Below are 13,945 nucleotides of genomic sequence, written 5' to 3'. Positions count from 1 at the left end.
GACTGTTCCTAGGAACTGCTGCCCTGCTTTGTTGTGCTTCCCATATGTCTGCTGACCTTTGCCATGCCAAGGAGGGCTGCAGATTGCACCCAGAATGACTCAGCCGCTGCGTGGGACTTGTAACCAGATGCTTCTGGCTGTACATGCTGCACCAGAGGATTGCTGTGTTACCAGGGAACCACAACTTTGACTTGGCCTTGCTGTGCTTCTTTGCTCCAAGGACCCTGTGTGCTGGTCTGCTGCCTGCTTTCATGAACCTGCGTGCCCCCCATTGTTCTTCCAGGAGCCCAGGATGTTGGGAGCCCTGTGGGCAGCTCATGTTTGTTTGTCCTGCGCTGGTAAACACGTTGCACTGTTGACTGCATTTCATTTTATGCATCTTCCCCTGAGGTGGAGCACTGCGCTTTGTTTGTAGAGCCCCAGGGGTGGGTTTTTGTACAGTAAAGTGTGGTGCGTGAGGGCCTCCCTCATCAGAGCGGTGTTCTCCAGAGAGGGAGAGGCACCTCACCCAGGAAGGAAACCTAGGACAGGGCGTCCAGGGCCCGAAGGAACCCTACTGGTGACATGCATTGAGAAGGGCAGAGTAAAAAATTACTCCAAAAAAAGTGAGCCCGCACTGGAAGGGCCCGACCCTGCAGATGCCCGGGGACTGCAGGGAGAAGCGGCCGCAGCCACCGCACCGCCCCGGTCCAGCCCCCAGTCCCACCCTTTTCCAGGTGGAGGTCCCATGGGTCATAGGGAGAACCGAGGAAACGACCTGCTGCTCGCTCGCTGGGTTGACTTCTGCCCGTGTCACTCCCTGGCCATCAGCCGAGCTTGGAGGAATCCACAACTGAGGTCCAGCTCACCCACATTTGTGGTAAAAGGCACTCCCCTTGTGATAGCAGCACCCTGTGGGCTCATGGCAGCTGCGGGGTTCTTGATCCACAAAGGGGGATCCAGCGGTACGTGACTGCCTCCCTTGACAGAGCGGTACTCTCCAGAGAGAGAGATGCACTGCACCTGGGAAGGAAATCCTAGGACAGGGCATCCAGGGCCTGAAGGAACCCTGCTGGTGACATGCGGTGAGAAGGGCCGAGTCAACCTCGCACCGGAAAAAGGGGTGCTGTTCTGGGAGGGCCCAATGCTGCAGATGCCAGGGGCCTGCAGCGAGGTTTAGGAGAAGCAGCCCCAGCTGCTACACCACCCCGGTCCAGCCCCACCCATTGCCGGACGGAGCCTCACAGGCCTGAGCGAGCTGGAGGTACCACAGGGCAGAGGGAGACCGAGGGAGCGGCCAGTGGCATGCTCGCCGGGTCGGCGTGTGCCCATGTCACTCTCTGGCCATCAGCCGAGCAGAGAGGACTCCTCAACAGAGGTCCCACTCAGCCATATTTGTGTTAAAAGTTACTCACCTTTTGATAGCAGCACCCTGCGGGCTCACGGGCTGCTGCGGGGTGCTTGATCCACGGAGGGGACCCAGCGAGGTTGCCCCACAGAAAAAAAAATTCTGTGCCCCTCATGTGTTGGTACATACTTAGGGGGGGTGCCGAGTGGCCACACTAGTCACAGTCTCCCTGAACCCGATGGGCCATAATTAAAACTTGAAGGCTCATTGCTCATTACCGCATTCACTGTTGTAGGCAGGTAGGTTGCCCAGGAGCTTAGAAAGGGAGAGACAGTTACTGCAAAACATGTAGTAGGAGCACTAGTGTTGTTGTAACCAATCGTAATGTGTATACTTGTATTTCCTATGTGATATGCCTCACTTTAACTACCTCATATTCCTGCCTGATCTGATATGTGTTGCTTATGCCTTACAATATCAGGATACCAAGTATTACTCCAGGAATTTGCCTTTATGTGCACACTGATGATTTGTTTTTATAATGTATGGAGTCTACAAGCATTTACTTGGTTGCACTACCTTGTGATGGTATGACAATTGCCGGATTTGCAAAGTGATTTTATGATCTATGTGATGTTATGAAAATGCCTAGTGGAACTGTAATTTATGTGATTGTGGTCTAAAGTGTTTTATGTACAATGCAAAGGATATTTTTTTATAACCTTGTGTGGAGTCCTTCTTTTTGTGGTGTGCCTAGAGTGTCACTGGTGTGTATGTGTGTTGCACACATGCTTTACACATTGCCTCTGGTATAAGCCTAACTGCTCTGCCAAGCTACCTCAGGGGTGAGCAGGGGTTATCTTCGGTGTGTAACTCCCTTGCCCTGACTAGAGTGGTGAGTTCTGCCTGGCTTAGGTGCATACCCTAGCTAGCCAGAAATCCCATCCCAGTTTTGGAGCTATTTGCACTAACAGGCCAACCACTGACACAGGCTGTGAGATGGAAAGCATGGGTTGAACTCCTGGAGACCTACTTTCTAGGAGTAGGCACTGCCAATGAAAGGGAAAGCCCACTGCTTCTCCACCCAGGAAGGGTGGCCATATACAAGTTCCCTAAAACCATAATGGAAGTAGACCTCCGCACATACACGACTCTCAAGAATGCCATCACAGACCATTTTGGCTGTTCGCAAACCTGGGCTATAAACGGTTCCTCCTACAGCAGGCACATCAGAAGTCTGAGGAGTCCGTGGATATTTTTTAAGCCAGGCTGTGGGAACTAGCCAGCATGTGTACACTGCCCGACGAAGTCTGGGCACAATTTGTACAAGGGTGCGCTTCAGTAAAGTTGCAGGCGCAAATCTTGCAAGAGGCCAACATGTCAATGAGGGACATTCTCGACGTGGGGCGATCAACGGAGATGTTGGAAATGGGGGAAGCACATATGGATGTGGCCTTACAATATCCTATCAAGACGGAGACCAGCAATGTAATCAGCAAGGAGCCTTTCAACACATATACCAAGGTGCTCACATCCAAGCCACCTGGTCGACCATGCTGGTGGTGCGGAGGTCAATCACCCTAAAAGGAGAATGCCCTGAGAGAGATAAAAAGTGTAGCGCCTGTGGCAACCTGAATCACTTCACCAAAGTAGGTAAGTCGACTCCGAAATCATCCAATCCCAGAACCTCATGAGCGGTGCGCACCGTGAACACTCACTCTGAAGCTGCAGAGGGGAGTGACATGGATGATAATGTAAAAGAGACAATCCATGTGATACATACTATAGAGCCTCACACGGTTGCAACCTGCACCTCCCCCAAGTGTAGTATCAGCATACCACACCAAACAATAATGGCTCTGATTGTTGTAAATTAAAGCAGGATGTGATTAAGCATTTACTGAAAACATTAATGCTCCCTCTCTATCGTGTTTTCTTCATATGTTGACCGAAGTCCGGACTCCATTTTGTATTGACATGCTGCCATGTGTTCGTCACGAGGAGAGTCCGACCTCTGTGTTAGTTGCTCTTGTAATCTGCCTAGTAACAGTTTATAAATAGTCCTCTTGTCCATCTGGCTCATGCCCAGACTTGACCACATCTGTTATAATTAGCTTTGTTTGACCATGTGTTTTCGCGGGCTCAAGGAGTGTGTTAGCTCCGCCCATGTATTGATTCAGTATCGGGAATGACCCTAAATGGTAATGTTCTTCGACTTCATGTGGTACCCACCCACTCATGAGCCCCTCTGTTGTGTATAAAAGGGGACAATGTACGCAAGTTCTTTGTGCTACTCCTTGCAATACTGAAGAGTGTTGTGTGGATTGTAGGACCACCCTTAAGGGTTAATAAACGTTGTTTTTGTACTTTGCAGTTTCCGTGCCAACTTCCTTATAGATTTCGTTACAGAAGAGCGAACCCTTGTCTCTTGCGGGCCTAGCTGGGGCTTGTATTCATCAATTGGCGCCCGTCACGTGGGGCTCATCGGCGACTCGGATGCTCGAAGGACTGGTCGCGACGAAGGTGAGGAGTTTGGCCGGGGACGTGATCACTGCCAGTGGCGTCTTAGCCCTGGCATCCCGAGGTTTTTCTTCCTTCCCTTCCGAGCTGACCGTCTGGGTGGCGCCGGTCATCGACTGAGACCTCTTCTGTCGGTCCTGCCGTGAGAGCCGTTTGGGCGATTGTGGAGCTTGGCAGTTGGAACCTGGACTCTTGATTGGTAAGAACCGTTGTACGGTACTTGCTCCGAGTTTTTGAAGCCTGGTCTGGCTATTTGAGTTTGATTGATGGTGACTAGTCATATTTTGAATTTGTCTTTGTGAACATATATGCGTTGCAACACATATAGGCAGGTAATGTGGAGAAATTTCTCCGGAGCTGTGTAAACTTTGAACGGCGCAACGAGTAAGTGCTATCTTTCTTGATAATACTGCATATTTTGCATTATTCCTAGCATGCCTTCTTTTAGCGCACTCCGTAAGTGGTGCTGCTGTTTCGGGAACCGGTTGAACCTCGAGGAATCTGCTCCAGCTCCCCCAGAGGGGACTCCTAATAGGGATATGTACGTGAAGCATGGTCTTTCTTCCATAATGTACAGCACGTTATGGAGGAAATATACGAGGAAGGATCCTGAGTTGCGATGGCCTTTGTATGGATCGTTTGATATACGTAAGATTGAGTATGTGGAACAGTGTATGTGTAAGCGACGTGCTCGTCAGGATATGTTTGAGTGTGTGCGATTATGGGTGAAGGAAGTGCGTGAGCGAGAGAAACGTGAGAAAGCGCTGTTTGATAAAGAACAACGGAAGAATGATCATGTGCGAGCGCAAGAAGTGAAGCGTCGGGAGGACAAAGAGCAAACGGACAGACAAGAGAAAGAACGTAGGCTCCAAGTTTCGGGTCAATATGTTGTTCGTCAGCCGCTTTACCCTGTCCTTAATAATCCTGATGATGATTTTTCTTTGCTAGATCGCTCTCCGCCCCCTTATGTCGGCGCGTCTGCTCCACGGCCGCAAGATTCCGACCCAGCCTCGGGTAAAGTAGACACACGGTCTATGCTGTCGGCCGAGCAAATGGCTGAGCTTCGAAAAATATCTTTCCGTGCACTTAAGGGCAAGGTATCCATGGAGAACTTATTTCAAACTTGGGGGCCGTGGCAGGAGAGAGATAAAGTGTATTTTCTGGGTCATTTCGCGGATGAAGTGATTACTGCTTTTCGAAAATATTCTGATGTCCTAGAGCCTGACGAAGTGGCTTTGGATGCCAGAGCAATACGTAACGGTGTTTTTTCTCCCTCTCAGGCTCCTGAGGCGGCTCGGCGGCTGTTCGCCTTACGGGACGTGGTGCTGGCCCTTAGAGAGAAAGCACGCCAACAAGCGGAGGAGGAGAAGCAGTCGGATTCGGTTGCGGCAGGGGGCTACCCATCCACCTCCCAGTCAGATAAGGATAATATAGTGCATGCTAAACCGATGCGAGAGGCGGCACCTTTGTATGTCCCTCCGAAAGGAGCAGGGACTAGCTCGGACATTAATTCCGCCGATGCTAGGGGATATTTTGTGTATAACTGGGTTTATACTCCATGGCATAGGGCCGATGTTATGGCATTAAAGAATGCGTTGCCTGACCCCCGTAAGAATCCAGCGGCCTTTTATGAGGAAGTTGAGGGGGCCTTGAATTCTTGCATCATGACTTTAGCAGATATAGACCTGTTCTTTGGCCTTATTCTACCACCGGACACGTGGCGGTCTGTCCGAAAGGTGGATGACGCGATTGCCTTCAAGGCCCGATGGTCTGAGCTTGAGGACGAAGACAGGGAGAGGAAGCCCGCACAGAAACCACCCCAGAATATTTTGGATCTCCCTGCTGCTATTGTGGCTAAATTGAAAACAATAATCCCCCCTAAAAAGATTGACTGGAATATGTTAGCGGCATGTAAGCAGAAAGTTGACGAGTCAGTTGCAGATTTCTTCACGCGTTTTGAAGAAACGTTCCATGACTTTAGTGGCCAGTCGCTTACTGACGACACAGGCCGCCACCTTTTCGCGGACAAATATGTGGCTAATCTGCTGCCGGCAGTTGCGGCCCGGTTAAAAGCGAGTGAGAGTTCTTGGTCCTCCGCGACACCGACGGCCCTTCTGACCATCGCCCAGTATTATGAGCGTCAGGAGCACGAGGCGAAGGGCCAGGAGGAGAAGAAATCGAAAGATCTCAAAACCAAAGTGATGTTAGCACAAGTATATGGCCCGCCCCGCCGGGGTAATAATAATAGGGGAAGGGGCGGATCTTATGGTCCCCCTTCGGGCCGATCTGATTTGAATAGGAACCAATGTGCGTACTGCAAGCAGTTGGGCCATTGGGCCAGGGAGTGCCCAGTGTTGCGTGCTTCGCGGCAGGGGCACACTCCGGGTGGCCAGAGAGGTAGAGGGGGCTTCTCGAACTTTAGAGGGAATTCTAACGATAATGTCCGTTTCGATACTGCCGGACAGCACCGAGATAGCTCGAATGTTTTTGATCGCCAGCACCAGTATCATGTATCGGATATCGATCGTTCGGAATACCATGATTCTCAGCACGCATAGGAATGCGTTGGATGGGGGTCTGAATCAGTTGAGGTGCCGGTCGATCAGACGGGTCCTTATGTATCGGCTGAGGTTTTAGGTTCTACTGATCAGTTCCTAGTGGATACAGGAGCGACACGTAGTGCATTGTCTAGGTACTTGGTTCCGGGGGCTCCCCCATCCGGCTCAATGGTTACATCGGTAGGGTTTGACGGTACACTCTCCCGAAGCCCTCTTTCACACCCCTTACATTTAAGGTTGATTGTTTTTCTGCGCCCTGCCCGTTCCTGCTTGCCCCGTATACACCGGATAACATTATGGGCCTTGACATGTTAAAACACTTTAGGGCCACAATTCGCTGATCCCCTGAGGGCGTGAGGGTGATTTTAAATGACAACTACCCCCGATCTGGGCGGATGTGTACGATCTCAGAGGATGCGTTGTTGGCTACCCTCCCCCGAGCTTTATGGGCGACTTCGGACACGGATGTGGGACAAATGGTGATTCCTCCGGTCCACATTAGTGTCCAGGAGGGGGCGGTGCTACCACGCCTCCCACAGTATCGTATTTCCCAGGAGGGCGAGGAAGCTCTCATACAGATTGTGCAAGATTTGATCGCAGTAGGAGTAGTGGAAGAAGTTCCCTATAATATCTGTAACAGTCCGATTCTCCCTATTCTGAAAAAGGACACGGATGCAAAGGTCTATCGGTTCATAATTGATTTGAGGGAGGTAAACAAGATCGTGATACCTCAGTACCCGGTGGTTTCTGATATCACGACGTTGCTTACCTTGGTCCCGCCTACGGCGACCGTGTTCTCAGTGATTGATTTGAAAAATGCCTTCTTCTCTATTCCCATTCACCCTGATAGCCGATTTCTTTTTGGGTTCACATTAAACAATAGATCTTATCGTTTTTGTAGAATTCCCCAGGGCTACACAGAAAGCCCTAGTATTTATAGTCAGGCTTTGAAACGACAGTTGGATTCCTTTGTTTTACTCGAGGGGGTCGCCCTCATTCAATATGTCGATGACATCTTGTTGGCGGCTGACACCCTGGAGTTGTGTGAGAAGAGCACGTTATCCTTACTTTCCTTTTTAGCGTCCCACAATCATAAGGTGTCTAGGAAGAAATTGCAATTCTGTAGACCAACGGTGACTTATTTGGGTCACCTTTTGTCTAAGGAGGGGCGTGCACTCACACCAGATCGTATCCAAGTAATTTTGGACACACCGAGACCATCCACGCAGAAGGATGTGCGTGCATTTTTGGGCCTCGTTTCTTTTTGTAGACAGTGGATACTGGGGTTTTCACACACGGCTAAGCCATTACTAGCTCTCTTGACAAAAGATACGCCTATCCCAATCCCTTGGTCAGATGAGTGTGATGCTGCTTTTCAGCAATTAAGACAGGCCCTTTGTTCAGCACCAGTGTTAGGGACCCCTGATTATGCTAAACCCTTTTCGTTGTATGTGCACGAGAAAGATGGATGTGCATTATCAGTTTTAGTACAGATGCATGGTGATAAGCAACGCCCTTGTGCATACTTTTCGGCTGTACTTGATCCTGTCGCCCGCGCATTGCCAGGGTGTTTTCGCTCGGTTGCGGCGACAGCTGTGTCAATACGCCAAAGTGAAGGAATTGTGTTGTCCCATAAACTGTTGGTGTTAGTTCCCCATGCTGTTGATGCCCTGCTTAATCAAACAAAGACACAGCATTTGACCAGTGCCCGTTTAACGGGATATGAGCTGACGGTTTTGGCTCCTCATATTACGTTGAAAAGGTGCGTGACATTAAACCCGGCCACATTGTTGCCATACCCCGAGACCCAGCCGGAGGCACAGAAAGCGCATGATTGTATTCTTGTGACTGAGGAACAAACAAAGGGTCGTATTGATCTCCAGGATACGCCCTTTTCAGAGGTAGATGGAGAACTGTGGGTAGATGGATCATGTCTGAAGCTGCCAGATGGTACGGCTTCAGCAGCGTATGCAATTACCACGTTGCAGACGATAGTGGAGACAGCACGCATACCACAGAAATCAGCTCAAACAGCGGAACTGATAGCGTTAACACGAGCGTGTGAGCTCAGTACAGGATTGTGTGTGAATGTTTACACAGACAGTCGCTATGCCTTCGGGGTAGCGCACGATTTCGGCCTACTCTGGAAGGAGAGAGGGTTTCTAACGTCACACGGGGTACAGATAATGCATGGGGAGTTAGTCCACAATCTCTTAACTGCATTGACATATCCGAAGAAAATTGCCATTGTTAAGTGTAGTGCCCATAGGAAAGTGGTTGATAAAGTTGGAGAAGGGAATGCGTTAGCAGACCGAGTGGCACGGGAAACTGCGATGCAGCCCGGTACCACTGCCATGTATGTAGTGAAAACACAGGTGGAGAGATGGCGTGATGCAAAGGAAGAAGTGCGAGAAATGCAAAGGATCGCTTCTGATAAAGAGCGGGAGCAATGGGCTAGCGAGGGAGAGTTGGATGATGAGGGTTGTTGGAGAAATAAGCAGATGGATAGATGGAAGTTACCCACGGCTTTCGTACAACCTATGGTTCAAATGGCACATGGGCTAGCACATGTTGGAGCTTCCGCAATTGTGAAATTGCTTACCCAAGTCTGGGAGCATCCAGAGATTGCTAGCACAGCAAAGAGGGTGGTGCAGACCTGTATGATCTGTCTGAAGTATAATCCAGGGAAAGGCACGCGAACTCCAGCAGGAGGATTTGCGACGCCCACTGCACCCTTTGAGGTTCTGCAGATGGATTACATCCAGCTTGAGCGCTGTAACAATTTGAAGTATGTTCTAGTAGTGGTTTGCGCCTTCAGTAAATGGGTTGAGGCGTACCCTGCGAAAGATAATACTGCAATGACCACGGCGAAGCTACTGCTAAAAGAGTTTTTCCCTCGATACGGCGTCTGTAGACTTCTGTGGAGTGATAATGGCCCGCACTTTGTAGCGGATGTTATAAAGTATGTCTTGAAGGGCCTAGGCATCACCCAGAAGTTCCACGCCGTGTTCCACCCCCAGTCTGCAGGACTAGTCGAGAAGTATAATGGTACGCTGAAGCTTAAGATCGCCAAAATCCAAGCTTCAACATCTTTGACTTGGCCAGACGCCTTGCCACTGGCGTTATTGTCAATTAGGTCGGTGCCACACTCTCGAACCGGCCTTACACCCTATGAGATTGTATTTGGACGCCCAATGAATATTTGGGGTCCACCAAGACCTAAGGCTGTGTATGATGTACCTTGTGTGATGATGAGTGATTATCTGGCACAGTTAACGGATAACTTGGTTTCTATTCATCAACAGGTCCGAGAGGCGCTCCCTGATCGGTCTACCGGCGAAGGACATGGTCTCCGGCCCGGAGATCATGTGATGATAAAGGTTTTCGACAGATCGAACAGTTTGGAGCCGAGATGGGTGGGACACCCCCGCGCCGCACGGCCACCAGCTGCTGCGTGTGCCCCTTGCCTCGCTGCTGCCTCGTTTTTGCCTCGTTCGCCGGCTGCCGCCGCTGCGAGCACTTTTTCCCCTTGTTTTGGTTGTTTTGTCAGGTATTTGTGCTTGTCTCACTGATCTGTTGTTTTCTCTGCTTTTTCCCCGTTTTTGTCGCTATTTTGTGCCTGTTCAGTATTGTATCGTGTGTACCCTCCTTCCTGGTTGTCCGCCTACCGCTCCGCCCCCCGCCCTCCCTTCCCGCCACCGCCGCTTGTCCCCGCCCCTTTTTCTTCTGTAACCCTCCCCGCTCCCGCCTCCCAGCTGCCCCGCCCACCCGCGCACTTGGCCTTAAATGGCGACCGTGCGACGCAGGTGAGTGTGACCCACTTGTGGGACACCCCCGCGCCGCACGGCCACCAGCTGCTGCGTGTGCCCCTTGCCTCGCTGCTGCCTCGTTTTTGCCTCGTTCGCCGGCTGCCGCCGCTGCGAGCACTTTTTCCCCTTGTTTTGGTTGTTTTGTCAGGTATTTGTGCTTGTCTCACTGATCTGTTGTTTTCTCTGCTTTTTCCCCGTTTTTGTCGCTATTTTGTGCCTGTTCAGTATTGTATCGTGTGTACCCTCCTTCCTGGTTGTCCGCCTACCGCTCCGCCCCCCGCCCTCCCTTCCCGCCACCGCCGCTTGTCCCCGCCCCTTTTTCTTCTGTAACCCTCCCCGCTCCCGCCTCCCAGCTGCCCCGCCCACCCGCGCACTTCGCCTTAAATGGCGACCGTGCGAACGCGCAGCGGTCACGCGCAGCGGGCGCGCCGATTGTGCGCCGAAGGCGCGCCAAAGGTAAGCCCGTCTACGCCCGTCCGCGCCTGGACCGCGCCCAGTGCCAGGACCCCTGGCCCCCGTAGAGCCCGACCGACCCGCCTGACGTACTCAGCCGCCACCCTCACCGCTCTCAACACCGGCCGACACCCAGAATGCCACCAAGCCACTCCAAGACGCACCCACGGACCATTCAGCTGCCACGCCTGCAAGTTCTCCTGCAGCCGGACCAGCCCCGCACCAGCACCCGCCAAGTCGAACTCCAGCAGCACCCACCTCAAGTGCATCCTCCTCAACACCCGCTCCGTCCACAGACACGCCATCGAACTCTGGAACCTCCTCGACACCACAGCCCCAGACGTTGCCTTCCTCACGGAGACCTGGATGAACGCCTCTTCAGCTCCCGACATCGCCATCGCTATCCCAGAGGGCTACAAGATCGTCCGGAGGGACCGAAACGCCAACCAGATGGGAGGAGGCATCGCCATCATCCACAGGAACACCATCCGCCTCACGACCAGCACCGACAACACCCTGACCAGCGCCGAACACCTGCATTTCCAGATCCACACCAACCCGAACACCACCCTCAGAGGCACCCTGATCTACCGACCCCCTGGACCACGCACGCAATTCAGCGACGACATCGCCGACTTCGTCAGCCCGCATGCCCTCCCCTCCGCTGACTACATCCTCCTGGGAGACCTCAACTTCCATCTGGAGAACAACAACGACCACAACACCAGCACCCTGCTCGACAACCTCGCCAACCTGGGACTCAAGCAACTGGTGTCCACCCCCACCCACCTCGCCGGACACACACTCGACGCCGTCTTCTCATCCAGCACAGACATCGACTTCAGCCACGCCACAGAGCTTCAATGGACGGACCACAGCTGCGTCCACTTCACCTTCAAGAGAACAACGACCCACCAACACCAGCAACACACCGCCCGCAGAAGCTGGAACAAGATCACAGCAGACCAGCTCGCCACCTCCCTGAGCCAACACCCTCCTGCCAGCTCAGCGAACCCCAGCCAGGCCGCCGATAACATCACGAAGTGGATCAGCAACTGCGCGGACGAACTCGCCCCGCTGAGGACCCCGCCTAGCAGACCCGGCAGCAAGAAGGCCCCATGGTTCACCGACGAACTCAAGAGCTCCAAGAAGAACTGCCGAGCCCTCGAGAAAGTCTGGAAAAGGGATCCGACACCGGACAACAGGACCTCCTACAAACTTGCCACCCGGAAACACCACCAGCTGATCCGCGCCGCCAAGAGAACAGCATTCAAGGACCGGTTGGACAACAACGCACACAACAGCAAGGAACTCTTCAACATCGTGAAAGAGCTTTCCAACCCCAACGCGGGAAACAACGACATCACCCCATCGCAAGACCTCTGCAACTCCCTGGCTTCATACTTCCACAACAAGATCGCGGACATACACAGCAGTTTCAACAACCAACCAACGCACACCACGACCGACCAGCCAGCCCCCCCCACCACCACCCTCCACGCCTGGACCCCGATCAGCACAGAAGACACCATCCGCACGATGAACTCAATCCACTCCGGATCACCAACCGACCCCTGCCCCCACCACATCTTCAACAAGGCCGACGCTGTCATCGCACCCCACCTGCGAGACATCATCAACACATCCTTCGACACCGCCATCTTCCCCGAGAGCTGGAAACACGCCGAACTCAGCGCTCTACTCAAGAAACCAACAGCGGACCCCACCGACCTCAAGAATTACCGCCCCATCTCGCTTCTCCCGTTTCCAGCCAAAGTCATCGAGAAGACCGTCAACAAGCAGATGGCCGCCTTCCTCGAGACGAACGGATCCCTCGACCCCTCACAGTCCGGCTTCCGAGCCAAACACAGCACCGAGACCGCCCTCATCGCCGCCACCGATGACATCCGAGCCCTGATGGACAATGGAGAAACAGCGGCCCTCATCCTCCTAGACCTCTCCGCGGCATTCGACACGGTCTGCCACCGCACCCTAATACGGCGCCTCAGCAACATCGGAATCCAGGACAAGGCGCTGGAATGGATCATCTCCTTCCTCGACGGAAGAACACAGCGAGTCCGCCTACCACCTTACAAGTCAGAGGCCTCCGAAGTCATCTGCGGCGTCCCCCAAGGATCATCCCTGAGCCCCACCCTCTTCAACGTCTACATGAGCCCCCTCGCGGCCATCGTACGCAAACACCACCTCAGCATCATCTCCTACGCCGACGACACCCAGCTGATCCTCTCCCTGACCAACAACCCCGCCGCCGCCAGAGCCAACCTACACGAAGGGATGAAAGAGGTAGCCGAGTGGATGACGACCAGCCGCCTGAAACTGAACTCGGACAAGACGGAGGTCCTCATCCTGGGCTCCTCTCCCTCCGCCTGGGACGACTCCTGGTGGCCTCCCGCCCTGGGCACCGCACCCAAACCGACAGACCATGCACGTAACCTGGGCTTCATCCTGGACTCCTCCCTCTCCATGACCAGGCAAGTCAACAGCGTCTCCTCGGCGTGCTTCAACATCCTACGCATGCTACGGAAGATCTTCTGGTGGATCCCCACAGAGACCAGGAAGACCGTCACCCAGGCCCTCGTCACCAGCCGACTGGACTACGGCAACGCCCTCTACGCCGGGACCACCGCCAAGCTCCAGAAGAGACTCCAGCGGATCCAAAACGCCTCAGCCAGACTCATCCTCGACATCCCACGATCCAGCCACATCTCCGGACATCTGAGAGACCTTCACTGGCTCCCCATCAACAAGAGAATCACCTTCCGCCTCCTCACCCACGCACACAAAGCCCTACACGACCAAGGCCCGAGCTACCTCAACAGCCGAGTCAACTTCTACGCTCCCAAACGCCACCTCCGATCAGCCAACCACGCCCTCGCCGCCGTCCCCCGCATCCGCAGAGCAACTACAGGAGGAAGGTCCTTCTCCTACCTGGCCGCCAAGACCTGGAACTCCCTCCCGTCCGACCTGCGCCTGACCCAAGACCACCTCTCCTTCAGGAAGAAGCTGAAGACCTGGCTGTTCGAGCAGTAGCGGCACCCCCCCCCCCCAGCGCCTTGAGACCCTACGGGTATGTAGCGCGCTTTACAAGTGTCACTGATTGATTGATTGATTGATTGACCTGAGCAAGTCCTTCTTGCAACGAGGACGGCAGTGCGAGTCTCGAACAGGAAGAATTGGATCCATTCCTTGCACTGTCGAAAGGTACCGCCCGGATTGGTGGAGTCTGCCGTGCTGACCGATCAACGAGAAATCCTAGC

Source organism: Triturus cristatus, chromosome 11, assembly GCF_964204655.1.
Source record: "Triturus cristatus chromosome 11, aTriCri1.1, whole genome shotgun sequence".
Classification (NCBI taxonomy): domain Eukaryota; kingdom Metazoa; phylum Chordata; class Amphibia; order Caudata; family Salamandridae; genus Triturus; species Triturus cristatus.
The sequence above is the reverse complement of the archived record's forward strand: the minus strand, read 5'-3'. Positions refer to the sequence as shown.